Source organism: Notolepis coatsorum (genome assembly GCF_963971535.1).
Source record: "Notolepis coatsorum genome assembly, chromosome: 5".
Classification (NCBI taxonomy): Eukaryota; Metazoa; Chordata; class Actinopteri; order Aulopiformes; family Paralepididae; genus Notolepis; species Notolepis coatsorum.
In genome coordinates this window covers 205,748,908-205,774,874 of record NC_140169.1, presented here as the reverse complement: position 1 = coordinate 205,774,874, position 25,967 = coordinate 205,748,908, and the positions used below count along the sequence as shown (strand labels likewise).

Below are 25,967 nucleotides of genomic sequence, written 5' to 3'. Positions count from 1 at the left end.
CGACAGTGCTGTGAAGTACCGTCAAGTGTTGTGGTAACGTCAGTTGGGTTGGTGTGCTGTTGTGCACAGTGCACTGGTTGAGCTTAGCTAGCCCCTTTCGTGACTGCGATGTGCAAGCCAGGGGCTTTTGAGCATGAAATAAAATGTCTAACCTTACGTCGTAGTCCGGTGCTTTTTTGGAAACATTATAGTCATAACAGATACACCTAGCTGGCTGCTTTGAGCACACGGGGCTAACGTTAGCTAGCAAGCAGCTATCGCTAAAACGCTAACTAGAAGCTAACCACTGTATACAGTTCCAGTAGACTAACATTACACCTCTGTGATTTAAATGTGTCCTTAGTAACTTATACTCGAGGGTTGTGCTAGGGTTGGATGCAGTTCCCCGTTGGTCAGTCTGTCTGTTTTCCATCTTCTGCTGTGTTTAACAGTAACGCAGGACTTTTATCATTATATGTCCGCGGGTTGGCCAGTACTGCGCGAACTTTTATTAAACATTATATGTCCGCGGGTGGTCTTGTGCAGTGCTCTCGTGGCACTGTCAACTAAAGCGAGCACTCAGAAGACGCGCACCGTTTGCCAGTGCAGTGATTGCAGAATCTTTTTTTTTTGTATACTCGCCAGACTGGCGAGTGGTCTTCATGAATCACTCGCCAAACGTAAAAAATACTCGCATTTGGCGAGTAAAGTGGCCTAATTTCCTCCCCTGTGTGTGTGTGTGTGTGTGTGTGTGTGTGTGTGTGTGTGTGTGTGTGTGTGTGTGTGTCTGTGTCTGTGTCTGTGTGTGCTCATGTGTACTTGTGAGTGGAGAGTTCAGTGTTGAGTGTTCTGATGGCCTGGGGGAAGAAGCTGAGCCGAAGTCTCTCTGTTCTTGCAGCATGTGACCGTATGCGCTTGCTTGACCGCAGCAGCTTGAACAGGCTGTTGTTGGGGTGGTGGGGGTCTTTCATAATTCTGCAGGCTCTGAATTTGCACCTCCTGTTATATAAGTCCTGCAGGGGTGGTAGTGCAATACCCATAGTATGCTCTGCTGAGTGCACCACTCTATGGAGTGCCTTCCTGTCCTGTGCCGTGCTGTTTCCAAACCAGGCAGTGATGTTTCCAGTCAGAATGCTCTCTACAGCCCCGGAATAGAAGGAGTGGAGTATCTTCCCCGATACTCTGAACTTCCTTAGCTGTCTCAGGTAATAGAGGCGCTGTTTCGCCTTTTTCACCACAGAATCTATGTGTGTAGACCATGTCAGGTCCTCTGTGATGTGGACTCCCAGGTACTTGAAACTGCTCACCCTGTCCACGATAGCCCCGTTTATCCACAGTGGTGTGTCCCCCCTGCTGTATTCTCCTAAAATCCATGATCAGCTCTTTGGTTTTACCAATGTTCAGGAGTAGGCTGTTATCCCGGCACCAGCGTGCCAGTTCATCAACCTCCTCCCGATAGGCCTTCTCATCATTGTTAAAGATCAGCCCCACCACCACCGTGTCGTCCGCAAACTTCACTATGGAGTTGGAGCTGAACCTGGCTACACAGTCATGTGTGTACAGTGAATACAGCAGGGGGCTCGGAACGCAGCCCTGGGGGGACCCGATACTCAGGGTGATTTTGCTGGAGGTATGACCCCCCCACCCTGACTGCCTGGGGCCTGTCACAAAGTCCAGGATCCAGGCGCTCATGGCGGAGCTCAGACCCAGATCGATCAGCTTGTCAACCAGTCTGGTGGGGACTATGGAGTTGAAAGCTGAACTATAGTCAATGAACAGCAATCTCACATAGCCCCCCTTCTGACCGTGAAGGTAAGATAGTGTGTTGTGTAGTACAGTGGTTCCAAAAGTCGGGGTCGCGACCCAAAGGTGGGCCGCAAGCAGCCACGGGAGGGCCGCGAGATGATTTAAAAAAAAAAAATTTTTTTTTTTTTTGCCACTGAACTTAGAAGCAGGCCAGGACAGTGTTTCTAGTTGTATTATAAAATTCTATTCTATTGTATTCTAAAATGTGACTAAATGGTTTTATATTAACTTAATAAATAAACAAAAACGAAAAATCTACTTATTTCAACGAACATTTCAAACTAAATAACAGATTATGCACATAAAACGCTGAAAACAACCGAAGCAACAATAGTATTTTAATGAGGCTATTATTATTATCATTATTATTTTGCAACAAGTTAGCCCTCTCATAAATAGCACATGAATAACTAACTTGAACTAACTTAATAGGATTGAAGTGATATTTGGCTTAAAAAATCGGTCACCTGGCAAAAAAAATAAAAATAAAAAGCCTGACGATGTGCATTGGGCCGCGGCTCTCTGACGCCTTATTTTCTGGGTCCCGGCCTGAAAAGTTTGGGAACCCCTGGTGTAGTACTTGGGAGACTGTGTTGTCAGTGGACCTGTTTGTCCTATATGCGAACTGCAGTGGGTCCATGTTACTAGGGAGAGAGGCACACTCTCAAAGCATTTCATGACCACAGAGGTGAGTGCCACCGGTCTGTAGTCATTAAGGCCTGCTGGAGAGGAGTTTTTTGGCACAGGGATTATAGTCAACATTTTGAAGCAGGCAGGGACCACAGACTCAGCCAGGGATAGATTGAATATGGATGTAAATACTGGGGCCAGCTGATTTGCACAGGTCTTAAGTATTCGTCCTGTTATCCCATCTGGGCCAGCCGTTTTCCGAGTATTTACACCCATGAACGCTAATCTCACACTGTGTTCCGTCAATGAGAGAGTGTGTCCCTCCCCCCGTGGATGAACCCCCCCTCGCTGCGGCAGCCGGTGCATCAGTCGCTCCAAACCGTGCGTAAAAGGAGTTGAGTTCATCCGCGAGAGAGGCATCGGCACTCACTATTGAGGGGGGGCTGACTTTATAATCAGTTATCGTTCGTACTCCCCGCCATAAGCCTCTCGTGTCGTTCTGTGCCATCTGTGTCTCCATCTTGTTTGCATATTGCCATTTAGCAGCCCGCACCTCTTTGTGTAGCATATAGGCTGCTACCTTATACTCTTCCATACTTCCCGATGCTCGGCCCGAGTTGTAAGCAGCGGTACGAGCATTCAGGGCCACTCGGATGGAATTGTCCACCCAAGGTTTCTGGTTTGGGAAAACCTGCACCTTATTCGTGGGGACAATACTGTCAGCTACCGTTGCTATAAAGCTAACAACAACATCAGCATATTCACTGACGTCACTGGACCTCGACCGGAGCATCCCCCAGTCGACGTCCTCCAGTGCATCTTGTAGCATGGCCTCTGAGCTCTCGGACCACTGCTTAACCTCTCGCGACACAACAGCCTCTCGGGCTCGTTGTTTATAGCCGGGCAAAATCAAGATGGCGTCGTGGTCAGACTTACCTAGCGGAGGATCTGGTACTGCCTTATAGCCCTGTTTGAAAGGGGTGTAGCAGTGATCCCCCCCTAGTGGTGCATGTAATGTGTTGGTAAAAGTTTGGCGTAACTTTTTTTTAATTAGCCTTATTAAAGTCACTGGCTACGATCATAGTAGCTCTGTATGCTTGTTTTGGTATGCTCTGTATGCTTTATATCCTTATTTACTATATGCCGCGGTTAATCACTGAGTGATCTAATATGCATATTATTTGCGTGTTGTTGTGATGATGTTGCGCTGTCGGGAGTCGCGCAAGCAGCCACAGGAGGGCCGCGAGATGATTTCCAAAAAAAAAAAAAAAAAAATTTTTTTTTTTTTTTGCCACTGAACTTAGAAGCAGGCCAGGACAGTGTTTCTAGTTGTATTATAAAATTCTATTCTATTGTATTCTAAAATGTGACTAAATGGTTTTATATTAACTTAATAAATAAACAAAAACGAAAAATCTACTTATTTCAACGAACATTTCAAACTAAATAACAGATTATGCACATAAAACGCTGAAAACAACCGAAGCAACAATAGTATTTTAATGAGGCTATTATTATTATCATTATTATTTTGCAACAAGTTAGCCCTCTCATAAATAGCACATGAATAACTAACTTGAACTAACTTAATAGGATTGAAGTGATATTTGGCTTAAAAAATCGGTCACCTGGCAAAAAAAATAAAAATAAAAAGCCTGACGATGTGCATTGGGCCGCGGCTCTCTGACGCCTTATTTTCTGGGTCCCGGCCTGAAAAGTTTGGGAACCCCTGGTGTAGTACTTGGGAGACTGTGTTGTCAGTGGACCTGTTTGTCCTATATGCGAACTGCAGTGGGTCCATGTTACTAGGGAGAGAGGCACACTCTCAAAGCATTTCATGACCACAGAGGTGAGTGCCACCGGTCTGTAGTCATTAAGGCCTGCTGGAGAGGAGTTTTTTGGCACAGGGATTATAGTCAACATTTTGAAGCAGGCAGGGACCACAGACTCAGCCAGGGATAGATTGAATATGGATGTAAATACTGGGGCCAGCTGATTTGCACAGGTCTTAAGTATTCGTCCTGTTATCCCATCTGGGCCAGCCGTTTTCCGAGTATTTACACCCATGAACGCTAATCTCACACTGTGTTCCGTCAATGAGAGAGTGTGTCCCTCCCCCCGTGGATGAACCCCCCCTCGCTGCGGCAGCCGGTGCATCAGTCGCTCCAAACCGTGCGTAAAAGGAGTTGAGTTCATCCGCGAGAGAGGCATCGGCACTCACTATTGAGGGGGGGCTGACTTTATAATCAGTTATCGTTCGTACTCCCCGCCATAAGCCTCTCGTGTCGTTCTGTGCCATCTGTGTCTCCATCTTGTTTGCATATTGCCATTTAGCAGCCCGCACCTCTTTGTGTAGCATATAGGCTGCTACCTTATACTCTTCCATACTTCCCGATGCTCGGCCCGAGTTGTAAGCAGCGGTACGAGCATTCAGGGCCACTCGGATGGAATTGTCCACCCAAGGTTTCTGGTTTGGGAAAACCTGCACCTTATTCGTGGGGACAATACTGTCAGCTACCGTTGCTATAAAGCTAACAACAACATCAGCATATTCACTGACGTCACTGGACCTCGACCGGAGCATCCCCCAGTCGACGTCCTCCAGTGCATCTTGTAGCATGGCCTCTGAGCTCTCGGACCACTGCTTAACCTCTCGCGACACAACAGCCTCTCGGGCTCGTTGTTTATAGCCGGGCAAAATCAAGATGGCGTCGTGGTCAGACTTACCTAGCGGAGGATCTGGTACTGCCTTATAGCCCTGTTTGAAAGGGGTGTAGCAGTGATCCCCCCCTAGTGGTGCATGTAATGTGTTGGTAAAAGTTTGGCATAACTTTTTTTTAATTAGCCTTATTAAAGTCACCGGCTACGATCATAGTAGCTCTGTATGCTTGTTTTGGTGCTTGTTCAAATAGTTCTGTAGGTCTGCCAGAGCTCTGGCGGTATCGGCTTGCGGTGGGATGTAAACTGCTGTTGTTATGATGGCTGTGAATTCCCAGGGGAGATAAAACGGGCGACAAAGGATGAATAAATCCGGCGAGCAGGAGCGGGAAATTATCTTCACCTCCTTGGGACTGCACCAGCCGTTGTTGGTCAGGAAGCAGACCCCTCCACCTATGGACTTTCCAGACTCTTCTGTTCGGTCAGCGCGGAAGACAGAGAAGGAATCAGATGGGATGATGTTGTGATCCGGTGTTGATGGCTTCAACCATGTCTCCGTAAAGCATAGGATGTTGCAGTCCCTCACGTCTCGTTGGAATCTAATCCTTGCTCTGAGATCATCCATGTTATTCTCCAGCGAACGTACATTCGCCATCAGAATCGATGGGATCGCGGGCCGGTAAGCAGAACTTTTTAGCCTGATTCTGATTCCACTTCTCCGTCCTCTGTGCTTCCTCTTGATTGTGCCGCATTTTCCATTGTCCTTGCCTTTGTCTTTGTCTTGTCTTATCTCCAATAGCCAATCTTGGCAAAAAGTGTTGTTAAACTCCTCTTTCAGTCCGGAATTTAAGTCCATAAGTGACTGGCGGTCGTACGACGTCCATGCCAGCGTGGTTTTTATAAAAAAAGTATTAAAAATAAACATAATAACTCAAATTGCGCACAATCTCTGCGGAGCAAAACCAACGGCGACTGACCTCGGTCGCGCCATCGTTATGCTATAAAGTCACACAGTAGACCACAAAGTCTGTGAGGAAGTGTTCTTGTTATGCTATAAAGTCACACAATAGACCACAAAGACTGTGAGAGGAAGTGTTCTTGTTATGCTATAAAGTCACACAATATACCACAAAGACTGTGAGAGGAAGTGTTCTTGTTATGCTATAAAGTCACACAATATACCACAAAGGAAGTGGGAAGTGTTATGCTACAGAGTCACACAAAAATCAGTCTGCATGTATCAACTAGCCTATCACATCATTCTGCACACACAGAAAGGTGCACATGTGACGTGAAATCACTGCGCCCAGACAGCAGTGGTTCAGCAAAAAAAAAATCTGGGTATATATCTGCTTAGAATGTCTAATTAAATTGTTTGATTTCTCCACGTGGTAAATACACAGGTCCACAACATGTTTACAGGAATGTTTTGGAGTTGTATTTTGAGCGTATTTAGAGTGAGTGAGTTGAGTCTTGGGAACTATAGGCTACCCTGGCACACCTACTTCCAGTGAATGACACTAAGCTAGGCTAACGGTGCGGGCGTTCCCGACGCCTAATGCATGCACAGAGACGAAAAAGGTACATATCTTCTTGTCTAACTCCAGGGTAGATGGAAAATAAGCTAATTTCCCAGGCTGTTCCGTTAACATTTTGCAAGTGAATACAGTCTATAACAGGGGTCGGCAATTAGGTTTGCTCACGGGCCAATTTTTCCCCAAGCCATTGAATGGCGGGCCAGGACCAAAAACAATGGCTAATTTAATATAATGATAGTGAAAAATGTTTAACTGTTAATAAACTGTAAGCGACATACATGTTTCACTGTCTTTTTTCTATTATAAATAGGGATGCACCGAAATTTCGGCACCGAAAGTTTTCGGCCGAAAATGGCAAAAAATGGCCTTTCGGCTTTCGGCCGAAAGAGTTTTTTCACCGAAAATATATCACCGAAACACAACGTGTTGTTGTGATGATGTCGGGAGTCGCGCTGTTTCTATGTAAACTCTGCGCGCAACGCGTCCAATAAATGCGTCTTTAACATGCTTTATATCCTTATTTACTATATGCCGCGGTTAATCACTGAGTGATCTAATATGCATATTATTTGCGTGTTGTTGTGATGATGTTGCGCTGTCGGGAGTCGCGCTGTTTCTATGTAAACTCTGCGCGCAACGCGTCCAATAAATGCGTCTTTAACATGCTTTATATCCTTATTTACTATATGCTGCGGTTAATCACTGAGTGATCTAATATGCATATTATTCAGAGCGAGAGGGGGGGGATTGTGTTTCTCACATTGACGCTGTCTGTCTGTCGCGTGTCTACTGTGCCGAGTCAAGCGAGCACATTCAGCTGGGGACTAGAAAGGTGCGCTCAGTAGAGCACAGATGTCCGCTGCGCAGCCAGAGAAAAGATGGAATTAATGTACTGTATGCATTCAGAAGTGCTGAATAAATGTTTTATGGACCCATAATAGTGATTATTTATTATTTAAGTTAAGTTTAGCCATAATCATATATTTTTCCATAATCATAATGTTCCACAACATTGGTAAAAAAAAATCTATTCTATGAATCATTTTCGGCCTTTCGGCTTTCGGTTTTCGGCCAACTGTTTTCTATTTTCGGTATCGGTTTCGGCCAAGAATTTCCCATTCGGTGCATCCCTAATTATAAAGTGCCTCTCGGGTGCATAACACATGAACAGATCAGTCATTTGATTTTAATGCAGGTGCTCGCATTATAAATCGAATGTATTATTATTATTATTATTATTATTATTATTATTATTATTATTATTATTATTATTATTATTATTATTATTATTATTATAACACATGAACAGATCAGTAGGGTGGGCATTTGATTTGCAGCACCGCGGCGGGTGTATTATAAATCGAATGTATTATTATTATTAAAACACAACTCACCATTCTCGACACTCTGATGTCACGAGACCGCCGCCATCTTGGTATGAGGGTAACAAACTGATTTCTACCATCAAATACATGCGTTGAGCTCAAGTTTCAAGTTTCTCAAGTTTCTTTAATAGTTGTCATACAGAAGTACAGAATACTTTCATACAAGATGCTTCTTACTGTTACACTCCAGAAGCTTCTTTTTTATTACATGTTTTATCACATTCTTGTTCATTTCATAACATTTGCATACGATTTGTTTAGAAAATATTGAGGCCAACATGGCATTTCACTATTTCGAAAGCCTTTCTGGTGATTCTAAGGCGAGATATGAGTCAAATAAGCTCCCCCTGATTCTGGTGTTGTGGTAGTGGTAGCTACATGCTGAGCTAACGTTGGTTACATCATATATATCGAGCCAATAGGAGCTTATCTTATCTAATCTTACGTGGTGGTACCACGTATGCCACTACCCGATCAAACATCCACGTGGGATTGGATGGGATAGGCTCCTATCGGTTCGATATGATGTGGTTGACGTTAGCTCAGCATGTAGCTATTTGTCTAGGTTAACGTAGCTAAAGTTAGCTGCCAGCCACTTTTTCCTCCGTAACACAGCAGCTCTTTGGCATTGTGAAGGACTGAAGAATATTCCGCTTGATTGTCTTTAATTTGCCGCTTTAACGATCTTATGAAGCGTACACAATGTACCAGGCTGGACAGTTCCCCCCCACGCTGCAGTTGCGTAGCAACAACAGACAGGAAGTTGACTTCAAGAATAATGCAGCCCAACTTCCGGTTTGACGACAGTATGTGACGGTCATATCTGTCACAAGCTCCGCTCCATTTTTTGTTAATTTCGCTTAAATACCTACTTTATACAACACCAATGTGTTTAAACCTCGACTTATATATTAACTAAGACCTTCAACTAACTATATCAACAGTGAAACGCAGCATGCAACCAAAGAAAGATAGCTCAAAAAGACGTGAAGCAAATTCTCCAACGGCAGTCGGCGCGGTGACACGTTCAGGGAAGGGAAGAGCGGACAATATGGAGAATAAAAAACCCGACAATAGCATGGATCCTAATATTCAAACGACCTCAGCAGAAACAGTCATGGAGAGTATTCCACCCGACTTCAATACGCAGATGACAGATATGATGAAAATCCTAACCGACAAGGTTACTGAGATGGCTAAAGCTGTGGATAGAGTCGAGGCTAATGCTACCGCATTTAAGATAGCCATAGAGGCTAAACTTGAGGATATCAAGACACATATTGTAGCACAATCCGACCGCATAACGGCGGTTGCAAATACTGGGATCGAATACTCACGGAAGCAAGAGGAGAAGAATAAGGAACTATCTGAAGATATCGCCGAAGTATCAAAGGAAATGCAACTGGAAAACAAACAGCTCCGGCAGTTGATCCAAGACAACAAGGAGGAAAACTTGCTCCAGCTGCTAGAAATAGAACGGCACGCCCGCAGATTCAATCTCCGTATAGTGGGTCTGGATGAATCAGTCGACTGCACAGATGGCAAGTTTGCTGCAGTATTATTCGAAATCCTAGGTTCTGAACTCCTATCTACAGAACCGATAGTGGACAAACGCTACAGAATTGGATCTGAAAACTATAATAAAAACAACAAGGAAAGAGTGATAATTGCTAGTCTAGTAAACCAGCTGTTTGAGAAAGGTCTCCACCCCATCCTACGGTACCCTGCGAATCTTTCCATAGTGGAGGGAGAAGGAAAGAGATTCACGCTACGTTCGCTTAAGGCGGCAGAAGAATACATGAAGAAGATACAAAGTGGATGACAAGATTCATCTTTCACGGATAACTCTACAATTGCATGGACATCAAAAAACGGCAACATACAAACTTTTGACAACATTGAGAAACAAGTAATTTGATATAAAACGCTAAACACCATATAAATATAGATTCACGGTAATATGCAGATCTTGATTTGATACCGACCATTTTGGAACATTCTAGATTTTTATACTCTATTTTTCTTACATGAAGGCTATGAGTCATAACGGAATATTCTGGAATACACTGGATGGTTATTGTTTTAGGGCACGAGAATGTTCTGGAACATTAAAGCATCAAACTGCAAGTAACGAGCGGCTGACAGCACTATGGAATACAATACCTTTTTCAAGGATGGCCCCGTGAAATAACAATGATATGAGTCTTGGTCATGAAATAGACGTGAAGAACAACGACCACCATAACAGATTAATGATGATCACGCATGACGGTGGACGATCTGCATACAAGTATTTAAAATCTCCGTGTTGTTTAGATGTGTAAACATACAAAGGTGTTTAAAAAATTAAGTAGATATTCCCGGATTAGATGGGTTTTTGATATCTAATTCTAAACAGCACTATTTCTTATTCTTTATTTCGTTATTCTAAAATGTTCTAACCAAAAAATTTTAATAGAAGGTTTAAAAAAAAAAAAAAAAAAAAATAGGTTTAAATGAATATACCAATCGAGGTATAATTTTCATTCTGTTATAATTACATTAAGGGGAGAGAGGCTTGGTCACAGGTGACATTCTATTAAATTAGAATTAAAGCATAGATCCTATGGTATACATAGGAAAGATTAGGATAAATTGCTCATCCTGGGCAGACCGGAGGTGCAGGAAAGGAAGAGGTTGTACGAGAAGGAGGTATCAAATAGGTACCTTGTACGACTCTGTAGGGGAGGGGGGTTCAGGTTTTTTTTTTATATATATATGTATGTTTTTATGCTCGGCTCTCAAAAGGACCTCAACAGTGGGATATAAACCATTGTGAATTCGCACTCCAGAAATATTACCAACAAATACAAATCAATATGTATAGATTATGGCTAGTTTGAATATAATGATCTGGAACACTGGGGGAATAAATAATCAACATAAACGCAAAAGCGTGCTCACATTGATGAAAAACAAACAGGTTGATGTGGCTCTCTTAAGCGAAACACACATTTTAGTGGGAGACAAAGCTACGTTAGCGGACAACACATACCATAACATTAGTCACTCTTCTTTTGGAACGAGAACCCGTGGAGTTGCTATAATCGTGAAACGGAAATTGAATATTGAATTGAAGGGAGTATGGTCTGATGCAGATGGTCGGATAACCATAGCTAAGATTATACACAACAATAGGAAAATAGCGTTGGTAGCGGTATATGCCCCAAATCTATACGAAAATAATTTCTACACTGCACTCACTAGGGAAATGTTAAACCTTCCAGAATACTCATTTATAATTGGTGCTGATTTTAATGCCATTTGGGACCGTGGGTTGGATAAATCTAATCCCAACTTTTCCAACGAACAAAAAAAGTCATCTAATGCGTTAAAGGATTGGGCAAAGAATACAGGTGTAAACGATCTATGGCGATCACTCAACCCCACGACCCGGAAGTACTCTTGTCGATCAGCAAGACATAAAACACTATCCAGAATAGATTATGTTTTCGCAACACAGAGACTATTTGATAACTATGAAGTGGAGATGGTACCCAATGCATTATCAGATCATTGTTATTTACTCCTAAAAGGATCATTTGGTGTACTATCATCCCGAGCCCCAAGATGGCGCTTTAACACAACACTGCTGAATAACAAGGAATTCATTACACAACTCAAAGAAGCTCTTTCAGTATTCCTACCAGAGAATGTGAACTCGGTGCCGGACCCTAGAATATTATGGATGTCGGTAAAGGGAATGATCAAGGATTTCACGGATAGCTTTTCATCCAAAATACGCAAAAATCGATGCTCAAAACTGGCGGAATTAGAAACGCTCTACTCTACATTATTTACTTCTTTACAATATAACGACTCGGCTCGACTGGAATCTCAAGTTCATTCACTAAAAATAGAGATTAACGCCATTTACAGACAACAATCTGAAGTACAAATACGTAGCACAAGACAACAGCATTACTCTCAAGGTTCCAAACCAAGTCACCTACTAGCTACGCGATTAAGAGTTAACGCAAAATTTGCAGATATAACCTCTATTAGAACACAACAAGGACTTGTAACAGACACCAAAGAAATAAACACGACATTCAAAGAATTCTACTCCAACTTGTATAAATCAGAAACGACCTTCGATCAAAACAAAATGGACACATATCTTAATCAAATTAACCTCCCCAAACTTTCAGAGGATGATGCTAAACAGTTAGAAACACCAATCACACTAGAGGAACTCAGGAAGGCCATATCCGAAATGCAAAGTGGTAGGGCTCCTGGAAGAGACGGTATCCCACCAGAAATGTACCTCTCATGTTGGGACATAATTGGACCCCTATTACTTAATATGATTTTATACTCAGTCAAGGAGGGGAACTTTCATAAGAACGACAATATTGCACTCATAACAGTCCTCCTTAAAAAAGACAAAGACCCCACCGAGTGCGGTAGTTATAGACCCCGTAAGCCTCCTCGGAACCGATATCAAACTGTTCTCTAAGGTATTAGCCATCAGACTTCAAAAGCATATGACGTCTTTAGTTCATCCGGATCAAACTGGCTTCATAAGAAACCGTTTGATCACTGACAACATAAGACGATTACTATACGTACTAGATGCCAGCAAGGACGACACCACACCCATGGCGATGCTGTCCCTGGATGCAATGAGCGCTTTTGATAGGCTGGAATGGTCGTATCTATGGGCGGTATTAGAAAGGATGGGGTTAGGAAAAGGATTCATTGATATGATTAAAGTATTATACAAAGACCCATCGGCCATGATTTCAACAGGTATAATCACCTCCGGAATATTTCCGGTATCACGCTCTTCTAGACAGGGTTGCCCTCTTAGTCCCGGACTATTCGATTTATCACTAGAACCTTTAGCACAATATATAAGACAATCCCAACTCATAGAACCAATCGTAATCAAGGGCACACAACACAAAATTAGTCTATATGCAGACGACGTAATACTGTTCATGCAAAACCCTAACACCGCAATGCCTTATCTTCTCAAGTTGATTAATGACTTTGGCGACCTATCGGGATTTAAAATAAACTGGCCAAAGTCGGCTTTCCTTCCACTGAACGCCCCTGCAGAGAATACAAGTCTTCCAGGGGAAATACCAATGGTTAAACACTTTAGATGCTTGGGAGTTGAAATATTCCCTACCATAAGCCAAACGGTGAAACACAATTACACAGAAATCCAAAATAAAATAAAATGCGACCTTGACAGGTGGTCAAAACTTAAAAACTCAGTACAGGCACGGGTTTCAATAGTTAAGATGGATGTCTTACCTAGAATCAACTTCATCAGCTCAATGCTTCCGTTACCCCCTCCAGATGGTTACTGGGAAAAATTACACTCTTCCGCATATACATTTATTTGGAATAACAAACCACCACGTATAAAAAGATCCACCGCACAGAGAAACAAAGCCGAGGGAGGGATGGCAATCCCAAATTTTTTCCACTATTTTAAGGCGTACACTTTAAGACCACTGACAACCTGGTTTGAACCCCAAGCATCAGTATCCTGGAGAAATTTAGAAGTAAATATAGTAGCACCACAGAGACTGCAGGACATAGTATACACCAAAATATCAATTAAGCAATGCGAACTGAAATTTGGCCCCATAATTACACATGCGATCCGGATATGGCGTGAAACACAAAAAAATTATTCTAATCCACATAAATGGCATAATCATACTCCCTTATTCAATAACAATGCACTCCTGATTAGAAAACGACCTATAAGATTCCCTAGATGGGAAAAGCAAGGCATACATACATTAGGAGATGTTTTCAACAAACAGGGTATTTGTAGCTATGATGAAATAGAAAAAAAGTTTAATCTCACCGGTTCCACATTTCTTTTTTACGCACAATTATTGTTATGTTTGAAGACTCAGGGTGTTCCATTAAAGACACCAATTGCACACCACAGATACCACAAATGTTTCTATGAAAGAGAGACATCGAGAGGTTTTGTATCAGATTTTTATCATCAATTACTAACGGCTTCGTATGAAACCCTCCACCTAGACTCTGTTTGGAGGAGGGATATACCAGACCTAGAAAAAGATTTTGATTGGCAAGAAGCCTGGGCAAATGTTCGACTTGCATCAAGGAACCCGGACCATCAACAAATCAATCTTAACTATATTCATAGGACATACTTGACTCCTATAAGACTGAACAGAATGGGTCTTAAACAAGACTCCAAATGCTCCTTATGTACAAATGGGGACGAGGGGACATTTATGCACATGTATTGGGACTGCCCACCAGTTAAGATATTCTGGAAAGAAGTGACCCAGCAATTATCAAATCTCTTAATTCTGAATATACCTGTACACCCCTCTATATTACTGCTGAATGATGTTTTTGAATATGCAGTACCTATACAACAAAAGAGATTGGTTTTAGCTGGTATTACAGTGGCTAAAAAACTGATAGCATCACGATGGTTTCAACCGGAAAAAATGTGCCGAAAGGTCTGGATTCTTACATATCTCGATGTGATTTATCTAGAAATATCTACAGCAAGAACTTTGGGTCTCAATGAATCCAAATTGACAATGTGGTTAGAAGTGGTGGAGAGAATAAAAGCTAGCATTTAATGGTAGTGTTTGGGTAGGAGCGAAGGATAATGGATGGATTATCCATGGGGGGTCCAGGGCGGGGGGTGTGAGCAGGAGCATATGTGTGTAGGGGAATAGATAGCAGGTATTAGGGGTATATCTTGTATAAGACATTTATCCAAACGATGAGTTAACTGATGTACACTGTTTTACAATGCTTGTATATCTAATCGTGTGTTGTCATGTTTGTTTATGTGTTTGTTTAAAAAATTATAAAAAAATTAAATACAAAAAGAAAAAGAATAATGCAGCCCTGCCCTGGGCTTATTATTGTTTCTGTTTCGGTCCTCCAAAATCCCTGCTAATGTTTGAAACATGTCAAATGTCCACTTGCGTTGAATGCAACTACTTTATCTTCTGCCAACTTGAACACAGTTGCTTCATTGCCTCATGTCGCCATGTCAACTGTTTAATGCCAAATTGTATTTTTCATTTAGTTAACGAATGTGAACTGGTGTTTTTATTTCATGGACTCGCGTTTCCCATTTCAGCACCAGCGCTGTCCACCTCACTTTGAGCAAGCCTATATGGTACATTGCACCTCACTGCCTATACCTGTTATTCACTCTCAACATGGATAAAACATAAAGTATGCATATAATAAAAATAATATGATGAAAATAAAATAAATATCATATTCTCAAAATAAACAGACGGGCCAGAAATTAGTGCTGGCGGGCCCATTTCGGCCCGCGGGCCGCCTATTGCCAACCCCTGGTCTATAACACTTTCTCTGCCACGCTTATGTACATCCTTATACCATCCTCTGCCAGCTCTATTTGTCTATGGAGAAGTTCCCCTTCTTTGCAGGGCTATAACTTTTTAAATTGTATTGCTAAATTGACATTATTATGGCCCATTCAACGTCAATTATCTATCGTTCAGGATGTAGGAACGTTATACTTTTTCATTCACATATTCATACTAAAATACGGTCTAAAGTATAAATATGTTTTTATCGTTTTCTGCAGCATTCTGCAGAACGTGATTTATAGCCCTAAATGGATTATATTGATGATCAAATACAGTTTGATAGCGATTGGCGCCAGATAAAAAAATTCAAATGGACGTGCTTCTAGAAGTTACTACTTATCATCTGATGTTGACCGGATGGGGGGGGGGTCGTTTATAATTCCGTGGCCAACGTTAGATGATTCATGTAGTGTGGGTGATATGATCATTAGAGCAGTTTGTATCGAACACGGTAAACATAAACGCTGAAACTTACCCCAGTCTCCTCGGGCCGTTGGGCGATGAGCGGGGAGCAAAAATATTCATATTATGGGATGTTGAAATATGCGATCCATCTCCAGGTTGTATAATAGTATATACGTCCAAATCATGTTGTTTATCGAGTTATTGGTAACGGATCGCTATCCATTGTGTCGAGCTCGAGTCCCTGGACCTATAGCGAGTGGTCGGACCGAATTTGGATGAGCACCAGTTTCCGTTTCCGGTTTGGGCGATCCGCCGATCGGCCACCAGATGGCGCTCTTGAACCGTTGGAGAGTTGAGAGGGGATCAACAGTATATCTCAAGTCTCCGCGGGAGAAATATGATTGCGATCACAGATTTTTGAAATATTGATCTCAATGATGTGTTACGGCGTCATTGGCAGATTAAGCATGGCGGGGAATGACGAGTTACGGCGTCCTTGGCGATTAAAGTGTTCAACCCCTGGTCTATAAGGAGAGAAAGGCGTCGCCTTTGTGCACTCACTCGGATGTACTGAGTGAGTGAGTGAGTGACCACAATTTGTCACATACCATACAGCAGGGGTAGGCAACCCTAGGCACGCGTGCCTGCATAGGCACGCAGGGGCATTTTCATTGGCACAGGGGGCAGCATTAAAAAAAAATATATATATATATATATACTTTTTTTTTTCTTTTTTTTTTTGCTTTGAAATATTATAGTGAAATATTTTGCACTGTTGTCGCATTTATCTTGTTGAAATCCTCCCACAAGTCGAGTATATCAAGGAGGCTTTTCTCTGTAGCTCAGATGTTTTGTTTGAAGGCTTGCCAAACAAAGAGACAATCAAATCAAGGATAAAAGATATCCCCATGTCAGCTTGAAGTGTCGAGCGACGCATCAACGAAATGTCAGAAAATATCAGAGAACAGCAAACAGCTGGATTAAAAGATGCTCCGGTGTGCATCTTAAAGTGACCAACTACAGCCCCCAGATAACGGAGCTCAGTAAAGCAAAACTGTTTGTCTGCATTGCACCCCCGCCCCAACTCAGATTTAGGGTTGATACAACCATCATAATAATATTGTTAATAATAACAATAACAATAATGATGTAATAATGTAAAAATTATCATTAAAAATACCTGATTATGAGAAGAAAAAAATTACGATGCATGGAATATTGTTGAGGCACACTAGTTACAACTATATTTCAAACAGGCACTCCATGTCAAAAAGGTTGCTGACCCCTGATCTATACTGTCCTAGTTTCACCAGTCAGATATGATCTATACTGTCCTAGTTTCACCAGTCAGCTATGATCTATACTGTCCTACTGTAGTTTCACCAGTCAGCTGTGATCTATACTGTCCTAGTTTCACCAGTCAGATATGATCTATACTGTCCTAATTTCACCAGTCAGCTATGATCTATACTGTCCTAGTTTCACCAGTCATCTATGATCTATATACTGTCCTACTGTAGTTTCACCAGTCAGCTGTGATCTATACTGTCCTAGTTTCACCAGTCAGCTATGAGCTATACTGTCCTAGTTTCACCAGTCAGATATGAGCTATACTGTCCTAGTTTCACCAGTCAGATATGAGCTATACTGTCCTAGTTTCACCAGTCAGCTATGAGCTATACTATCCTAGTTTCACTAGTCAGCTATGATCTATACTGTCCTAGTTTCACCAGTCAGCTATGAGCTATACTGTCCTAGTTTCACCAGTCAGCTATGAGCTATACTGTCCTACACCATGATTAACCATTCTGAATTATGTAAAAATGTTCTCCATAATCTCACAGAAAAAGATTTCTGCTACAGTATGTCCAAGTTTGATTTAAAGATATTTCCAAGTAATGTAATGTCATGCTCTGCTGAGGAACTTGATGTTTAAATTTATTTATACAACGATTCTGATTGGCTGAAACAGTCAAGTTAGACGTTGTTATTTATCATAACACACGCTCGTGATCCCACAACCGAAGTACAATCACTCCGCCGTCCAATTAAACCAAGATGGCGGACAATAATCTTTATGGATGTATTGATAGCGTCATAACGACTCATTCAAAAATGATTCTGTCACGTGGAATGTGTTAGTTTCTTACACAATGTTGGATTATGTAATTGGTGGGTCATGAGTCATTGTGAAACAAAATAAAAATCGCGCGAAGTCTGTTGTTAGATGCCATTCGTCAAAAGGACACTCATTTCACTGTTAATAAAATGTTCAATCAATCAATCAATCAAACCAATAACACACGCTCACTTCACTGTTAGACGGCATGCTTTGAAGCAACCTATTCAAAATATAAATCGAGGGAGATTATGTCTGTCACTGGCCATAGATGTGAGTCTTCCCTGCAATCCTATTGGACCCCAAATTTTGAAGACAGGCGAAATTATAGCCATGTTCTCGCAGGCTCATCTGCGCAAAAGCACATTGCAGAAGGTGCAGAAGGTTCTGAGAATTCTGTTCCAGCTAAGAGGCAAAATAACGACACAGATACTCTTTTCACAAACTGCACTATAACCGGGAATGTTACCATCAATGTAAATAAACCATAATCACCCTACAAAAACAGTACTGTATTTGTAAATCTGGTATGTCATAAATGTCTAGATGTAGCAGTACTGTCTATCTGTATGTCATCATATATTATATTATGATGAATTGAAAATGGGGGACCCTGATGTAAACAAGACGAAAGTATTTCTCTGGTCTGCATCCCCTTAAGCCAGCCGTGTTTTCCTTTTTACCCCCTTGAATGCCCAAGGCCACTTCAATGTTAACGTTAATATCGCCTAATCTATGTTTTAAATTATGGCTATGTGTCTAATCTGCCCGTCGCATTATCAATGACCTATTTCCAGTCAACATTGTCGAAGCAGATTGTTTTTTTATCGGTTCATTTCCGTTTCATAGCATTTAGAAAACCCCTCGTTTTCATGGAGAAAAAAGAGGTTTCCATGATAATCGCCTTTTACTGGAATATTCTAGAACGTTGTCATTGTTCGGCCTATTTATGAATCGTTTTCAAATAAACGCTAGATTATCGATAGTATATGTGTACGCATGCACGCTCGTGGCGCTCGCTGAAAATCGCTTCTCTTATTTCCTGACGGCGCGCACAGTCAAACAGCGATATCACATAATCACATAAAAGCTTATATATCCGTGAAAACGGGTCTGATTATCCTTAGACTTGTAACATAGATTCCTTACCTGAGATCAGATGGTATCCAAATGGATTATTCCAATTCCTGATCGCCATTCGAAAAAAATCGCTCCTTTTAGTGATCCACTGTGTATGCAGTAAAACACATATTCCCTGCGGCTCCGAGAGTCCAGCATGAAGCTGGTAGATGCCGGCTGCGTGAGTGAGAAGTAAAATGTGGAGTGCGGATTTTTTTTTCTCATTCATTTTCATTGAGTTCAATCCAAAAGGGTGAATTACCACCTGGGAGACGATAGGGGGCGCTTTTTTCACATCTGAGCGCCTGAGGTAGTTGAATTTCCAACTGTGTGTGTGTGTGTGTGTGTGTGTGTGTGTGTGTGTGTGTGTGTGTGTGTGTGTGTGTGTGTGTGTGTGTGTGTGTGTGTGTGTGTGTGTGTGTGTGTGTGTGTGTGTGTGTGTGTGTGTGTGTGTGTGTGTGTGTGTGTGTGTGTGTGTGTGTGTGTGTGTGTGTGTGTGTGTGAGTGAGAGAGAGAGAGAAGATAAATTGAAATGCCTGATGGATTTCATTGCCAACTGTGTAGACCAGGCATTTAAATGTATTTAGTCCTAGTTACACCAGTCAGCTGTGATCTATACTGTCCTAGTTTCACCAGTCAGCTATGATCTATTATACTGTCCTAGTTTCACCAGTCAGCTATGATCTATACCAGGGGTAGGCAACCCTAGGCACGCGTGCCTGCATAGGCACGCAGGGGCATTTTCATTGGCACAGGGGGCAGCATTAAAAAAAAAATATATATATATATATATACTTTTTTTTTCTTTTTTTTTTTGCTTTGAAATATTTTAGTGAAATATTTTGCACTGTTGTCGCATTTATCTTGTTGAAATCCTCCCACAAGTCGAGTATATCAAGGAGGCTTTTCTCTGTAGCTCAGATGTTTTGTTTGAAGGCTTGCCAAACAAAGAGACAATCAAATCAAGGATAAAAGATATCCCCATGTCAGCTTGAAGTGTCGAGCGACGCATCAACGAAATGTCAGAAAATATCAGAGAACAGCAAACAGCTGGATTAAAAGATGCTCCGGTGTGCATCTTAAAGTGACCAACTACAGCCCCCAGATAACGGAGCTCAGTAAAGCAAAACTGTTTGTCTGCATTGCACCCCCGCCCCAACTCAGATTTAGGGTTGATACATAGGGGTGGGACGATACATCGATCCAGATCGATACATCGATGTAATTATCAACAATCGAATCGGATCGATGCAATGTAATAAGATCGATTCATATCGATACTCTTATTTTGAAAATCCTGTGGCGAGTCTCATATCCGCCCAAGAACAACAGCAGTAGCTCTGTGTGTGTAGACGTTACAGCATAGCATTCTCCCTTTCTGTGTGTGTGTGTGCGCGCGTCTTTGGAAAGACCAGATGAGGTCAGAGGAGTTTGATGTTTAAATGTTATTTCATAAACAATATAATACATAATAAATGTAGGCCTATACATGATCATGCAACATCAACAAATTGTTGTAGGAACGGTTTGGGAGAGGGAGGTAGGGAGGGGTTTTAGGTTGAGTTTTGAGTTCCAAAAAAATGGAGCTTAAAGTTTAAAGCTCAATATATCAAAACGTGGCACTTTACAATGAACAGGAGGTCTATTTGTATTAAAAACAATAGATTGATTTTCCTTTAAATGTCTGGAAGAGCTCAAAAATACAAATGTCAAATGATATTTTCGTTACCTTTTTTTAGTTGATCTAAATGTTACTGATTGTGTTAAATGGGCATATGATATCATCTCATATCGATTGCAGGCACCTGAATCTAATCTAATCGTATTGTATCGTGAGAGACTTTGTGATATCGGCAAATATCGTATCGTTGTCCAAAGAATCGATATCGTATCGTATCATGATGAAACTGGTGATTCCCACCCCTATTGATACAACCATCATAATAATATTGTTAATAATAACAATAACAATAATGATGTAATAATGTAAAAATTATCATTAAAAATACCTGATTATGAGAAGAAAAAAATTATGATGCATGGAATATTGTTGAGGCACACTAGTTACAACTATATTTCAAACAGGCACTCCATGTCAAAAAGGTTGCTGACCCCTGATCTATACTGTCCTAGTTTCACCAGTCAGATATGATCTATACTGTCCTAGTTTCACCAGTCAGATATGATCTATACTGTCCTAGTTTCACCAGTCAGCTATGATCTATACTGTCCTACTGTAGTTTCACCAGTCAGCTGTAGGGATGCCCCCCGGACCCCGGTTTTAAACGGGAACCGGTACTATATTAGAAAATACCGGAGTATTTATAAGCTCTGACGTCCTCGGTACTGCTATCGATACTCTAGAGAAATTATTATTATTATTATTATTTAAAAGTTGCGAACGATCCTCTCTCTGTCTCTGCACGAGAAGCGAGCCGCAGCCAGCGAGTCTCCTCGCGAGTCGCTCGCTAGTGCTACACATAGACATACGGGTACTACATACGGGTACTCCTTAATGAAAGTGCTCCCCGACGCCCCGTGCTATAGCGCTCTGCACACAGACAGCAGCTCTGCATGCACTGAGTCGTGATCATGGCGGATAGAGCGAAGCGTTCTAAAGTATGGATATACTTTACAAGGGTCAATGCCGACAATGCACGTTGCCACAAGTGCAACAAAACATTTGCCAGTAAGGGTGGCAATACGAGCAAATCAATTTATCAAAACATCTGTTGGCAAAACATGATATTAGTGTGCAGAAATGCGCGTATTCGACTGCCTTGCGCGCAGTGTTCCATCTGCATCCACTGCAGCCGTAACCGTAAGCCAAGATACGGAGTTGCCTAGGCTAATAACGAATTATTACAAATAGGCTAATAAACAAAACAATTGTTTAGCTACAAATACTACAATCTAAACTTTTTATAGATCGTCAAGCTGAGGCGTCAGCCACTATGTCCCAGGCCAGTGAGCCCAGGGCCACCACACGTCATCCTCCCTCTACCTCCCTCCACCACCCAAAGTCCTTTCTCCCTAGCAGCTAGAGGAAGGATGACAGAGGATAGGGTGAACGAGTGTCACAGTTCTGTTAGCATTTGTTGTTTATTATAAAAAGTCTATAATTCAGAGTCAGACACATTTAAAACATTGTTGCTGCTGTTGCTGAAGAAATTATATTAATTTATTATATTTATTTATAAAGTTATATAAAAGAACATTGCTGTTGCTGAAGAAATTATATTTATTTATAATACTTATTTATAAAGTTGTATTTATAAATAATAAAGCAATGTTGATTCTGTTCTTAATTAATTGTCTTTTTTTCTTGCAAAAAAAGAACCAAAAAGAACCGATAAGAGTATCGATAAAGTACCGAACCGTTAAGCAGTATCGATAAGAGTAGTAGTATCGATAAAATCCTAACGATACCCATCCCTAGTCAGCTGTGATCTATACTGTCCTAGTTTCACCAGTCAGATATGATCTATACTGTCCTAATTTCACCAGTCAGCTATGATCTATACTGTCCTAGTTTCACCAGTCATCTATGATCTATATACTGTCCTACTGTAGTTTCACCAGTCAGCTGTGATCTATACTGTCCTAGTTTCACCAGTCAGCTATGAGCTATACTGTCCTAGTTTCACCAGTCAGATATGAGCTATACTGTCCTAGTTTCACCAGTCAGATATGAGCTATACTGTCCTAGTTTCACCAGTCAGCTATGAGCTATACTATCCTAGTTTCACTAGTCAGCTATGATCTATACTGTCCTAGTTTCACCAGTCAGCTATGAGCTATACTGTCCTAGTTTCACCAGTCAGCTATGAGCTATACTGTCCTACACCATGATTAACCATTCTGAATTATGTAAAAATGTTCTCCATAATCTCACAGAAAAAGATTTCTGCTACAGTATGTCCAAGTTTGATTTAAAGATATTTCCAAGTAATGTAATGTCATGCTCTGCTGAGGAACTTGATGTTTAAATTTATTTATACAACGATTCTGATTGGCTGAAACAGTCAAGTTAGACGTTGTTATTTATCATAACACACGCTCGTGATCCCACAACCGAAGTACAATCACTCCGCCGTCCAATTAAACCAAGATGGCGGACAATAATCTTTATGGATGTATTGATAGCGTCATAACGACTCATTCAAAAATGATTCTGTCACGTGGAATGTGTTAGTTTCTTACACAATGTTGGATTATGTAATTGGTGGGTCATGAGTCATTGTGAAACAAAATAAAAATCGCGCGAAGTCTGTTGTTAGATGCCATTCGTCAAAAGGACACTCATTTCACTGTTAATAAAATGTTCAATCAATCAATCAATCAAACCAATAACACACGCTCACTTCACTGTTAGACGGCATGCTTTGAAGCAACCTATTCAAAATATAAATCGAGGGAGATTATGTCTGTCACTGGCCATAGATGTGAGTCTTCCCTGCAATCCTATTGGACCCCAAATTTTGAAGACAGGCGAAATTATAGCCATGTTCTCGCAGGCTCATCTGCGCAAAAGCACATTGCAGAAGGTGCAGAAGGTTCTGAGAATTCTGTTCCAGCTAAGAGGCAAAATAACGACACAGATACTCTTTTCACAAACTGCACTATAACCGGGAATGTTACCATCAATGTAAATAAACCATAATCACCCTACAAAAACAGTACTGTATTTGTAAATCTGGTATGTCATAAATGTCTAGATGTAGCAGTACTGTCTATCTGTATGTCATCATATATTATATTATGATGAATTGAAAATGGGGGACCCTGATGTAAACAAGACGAAAGTATTTCTCTGGTCTGCATCCCCTTAAGCCAGCCGTGTTTTCCTTTTTACCCCCTTGAATGCCCAAGGCCACTTCAATGTTAACGTTAATATCGCCTAATCTATGTTTTAAATTATGGCTATGTGTCTAATCTGCCCGTCGCATTATCAATGACCTATTTCCAGTCAACATTGTCGAAGCAGATTGTTTTTTTATCGGTTCATTTCCGTTTCATAGCATTTAGAAAACCCCTCGTTTTCATGGAGAAAAAAGAGGTTTCCATGATAATCGCCTTTTACTGGAATATTCTAGAACGTTGTCATTGTTCGGCCTATTTATGAATCGTTTTCAAATAAATGCTAGATTATCGATAGTATATGTGTACGCATGCACGCTCGTGGCGCTCGCTGAAAATCGCTTCTCTTATTTCCTGACGGCGCGCACAGTCAAACAGCGATATCACATAATCACATAAAAGCTTATATATCCGTGAAAACGGGTCTGATTATCCTTAGACTTGTAACATAGATTCCTTACCTGAGATCAGATGGTATCCAAATGGATTATTCCAATTCCTGATCGCCATTCGAAAAAAATCGCTCCTTTTAGTGATCCACTGTGTATGCAGTAAAACACATATTCCCTGCGGCTCCGAGAGTCCAGCATGAAGCTGGTAGATGCCGGCTGCGTGAGTGAGAAGTAAAATGTGGAGTGCGGATTTTTTTTTCTCATTCATTTTCATTGAGTTCAATCCAAAAGGGTGAATTACCACCTGGGAGACGATAGGGGGCGCTTTTTTCACATCTGAGCGCCTGAGGTAGTTGAATTTCCAACGGTAGACTTGGTTGATGAAATATGAAATATTTCAGATCGAGAAAAAAAAAATAGAAATCTCGGGCGTGGCATGCAAAGTGTTAACAATTGTGTGTATTGAGCTGTACTCAAGTCAAGTCAAGAGTTTTAATTGTCACGGCATACAGGTATACAATGAAATGCGGCTGGTCTTGCCCGCGACGATGTGCAATACAGTGGTACAACATATAATAGAATCCAATAAAAATACAGTGGTACAACATATTAAAGAATCCAATAACAACAACAGTGCAATAAACAGGTACATGGTGTGCCATCTCGGTATCTGTACATAGTATTTACAGAGCATATAGGACATGCTAGGTAGCTTTAGTAGTGCAATACACTGTTCCTGATGTTATACTAATTTAAAGTGGCCTTTCCTCTGGCCATAAGTGTGCGTGTGTGCGGCATGAGTGTTAAAGTGGCTGCTAGTGTGTGAGCGTGCTCAGCGTGCGTGTCGTGTATGTGCTTGTGTGTGCTTGTGTGTGGATAGTTCAGTTTCTGTGTCTCTCAATGTTCATTGTTCAAGGCTCTGATGGCCTGGGGGAAGAAGCTTAGCCTAAGCCTCTCCGTCCTAGTAGCTGGGGTTCGCAGGCGTCTTCCTGACCTCAGCAGCTGGAACAGGCTGTTATTGGGGTGGTGGGGGTCTTTCATTATCCTGCAGGCTCTGGATTTGCACCTCTTGTTGTATAGAGCCTGCAGGGGAGGTAGCGCAATACCCGTGGTACGCTCGGCTGAGCGCACCACTCTCTGTAGGGCCTTCTTGTCCTGTGCCGTGCTGTTCCCATACCAGGCAGTGATGTTTCCGGTCAAGATGCTCTCTACAGCTCCTGAGTAGAAGGACTGGAGTATCTTCCCCGATACTCTGAACTTCCTTAACTGTCTCAGGTGGTAGAGGCGCTGCTTCGCTTTCTTTACTACTGTGTCTATGTGTGTTGACCATGTCAGATCCTCTGAGATGTGGACCCCCAGGTACTTGAAGCTGCTCACCCTGTCCACGGTAGCCCCGTTAATCATCAGTGGTGTGTGTGTCTCCTGCTGTCCTCTCCTATAATCCACGATCAGCTCCTTGGTTTTACCAATGTTCAGGAGCAGGCTGTTGTCCTGGCACCAATGTTCCAGTACCTCAACCTCCTCTCGGTAGGCCTTCTCGTCGTTGTCCGAGATCAGCCCCACCACCACCGTGTCGTCGGCGAACTTCATTATGGAGTTGGAGCTGAACTTGGCCACACAATCGTGTGTGTAGAGTGAGTACAGCAGGGGGCTTAGAACACAGCCCTGGG

At 41.7% G+C, this 25,967-nt stretch overlaps 1 protein-coding gene across 1 annotated transcript in view; it reads left to right on the top strand.

Annotated features, from left to right (window-relative positions):
- The window catches only part of LOC311228523 (uncharacterized protein), a gene marked incomplete at both ends in the record, with an annotated part of 180,005 nt that overhangs the window by 53,147 nt on the left and 100,891 nt on the right, over positions 1 to 25,967 (top strand). The window lies entirely within an intron of this gene.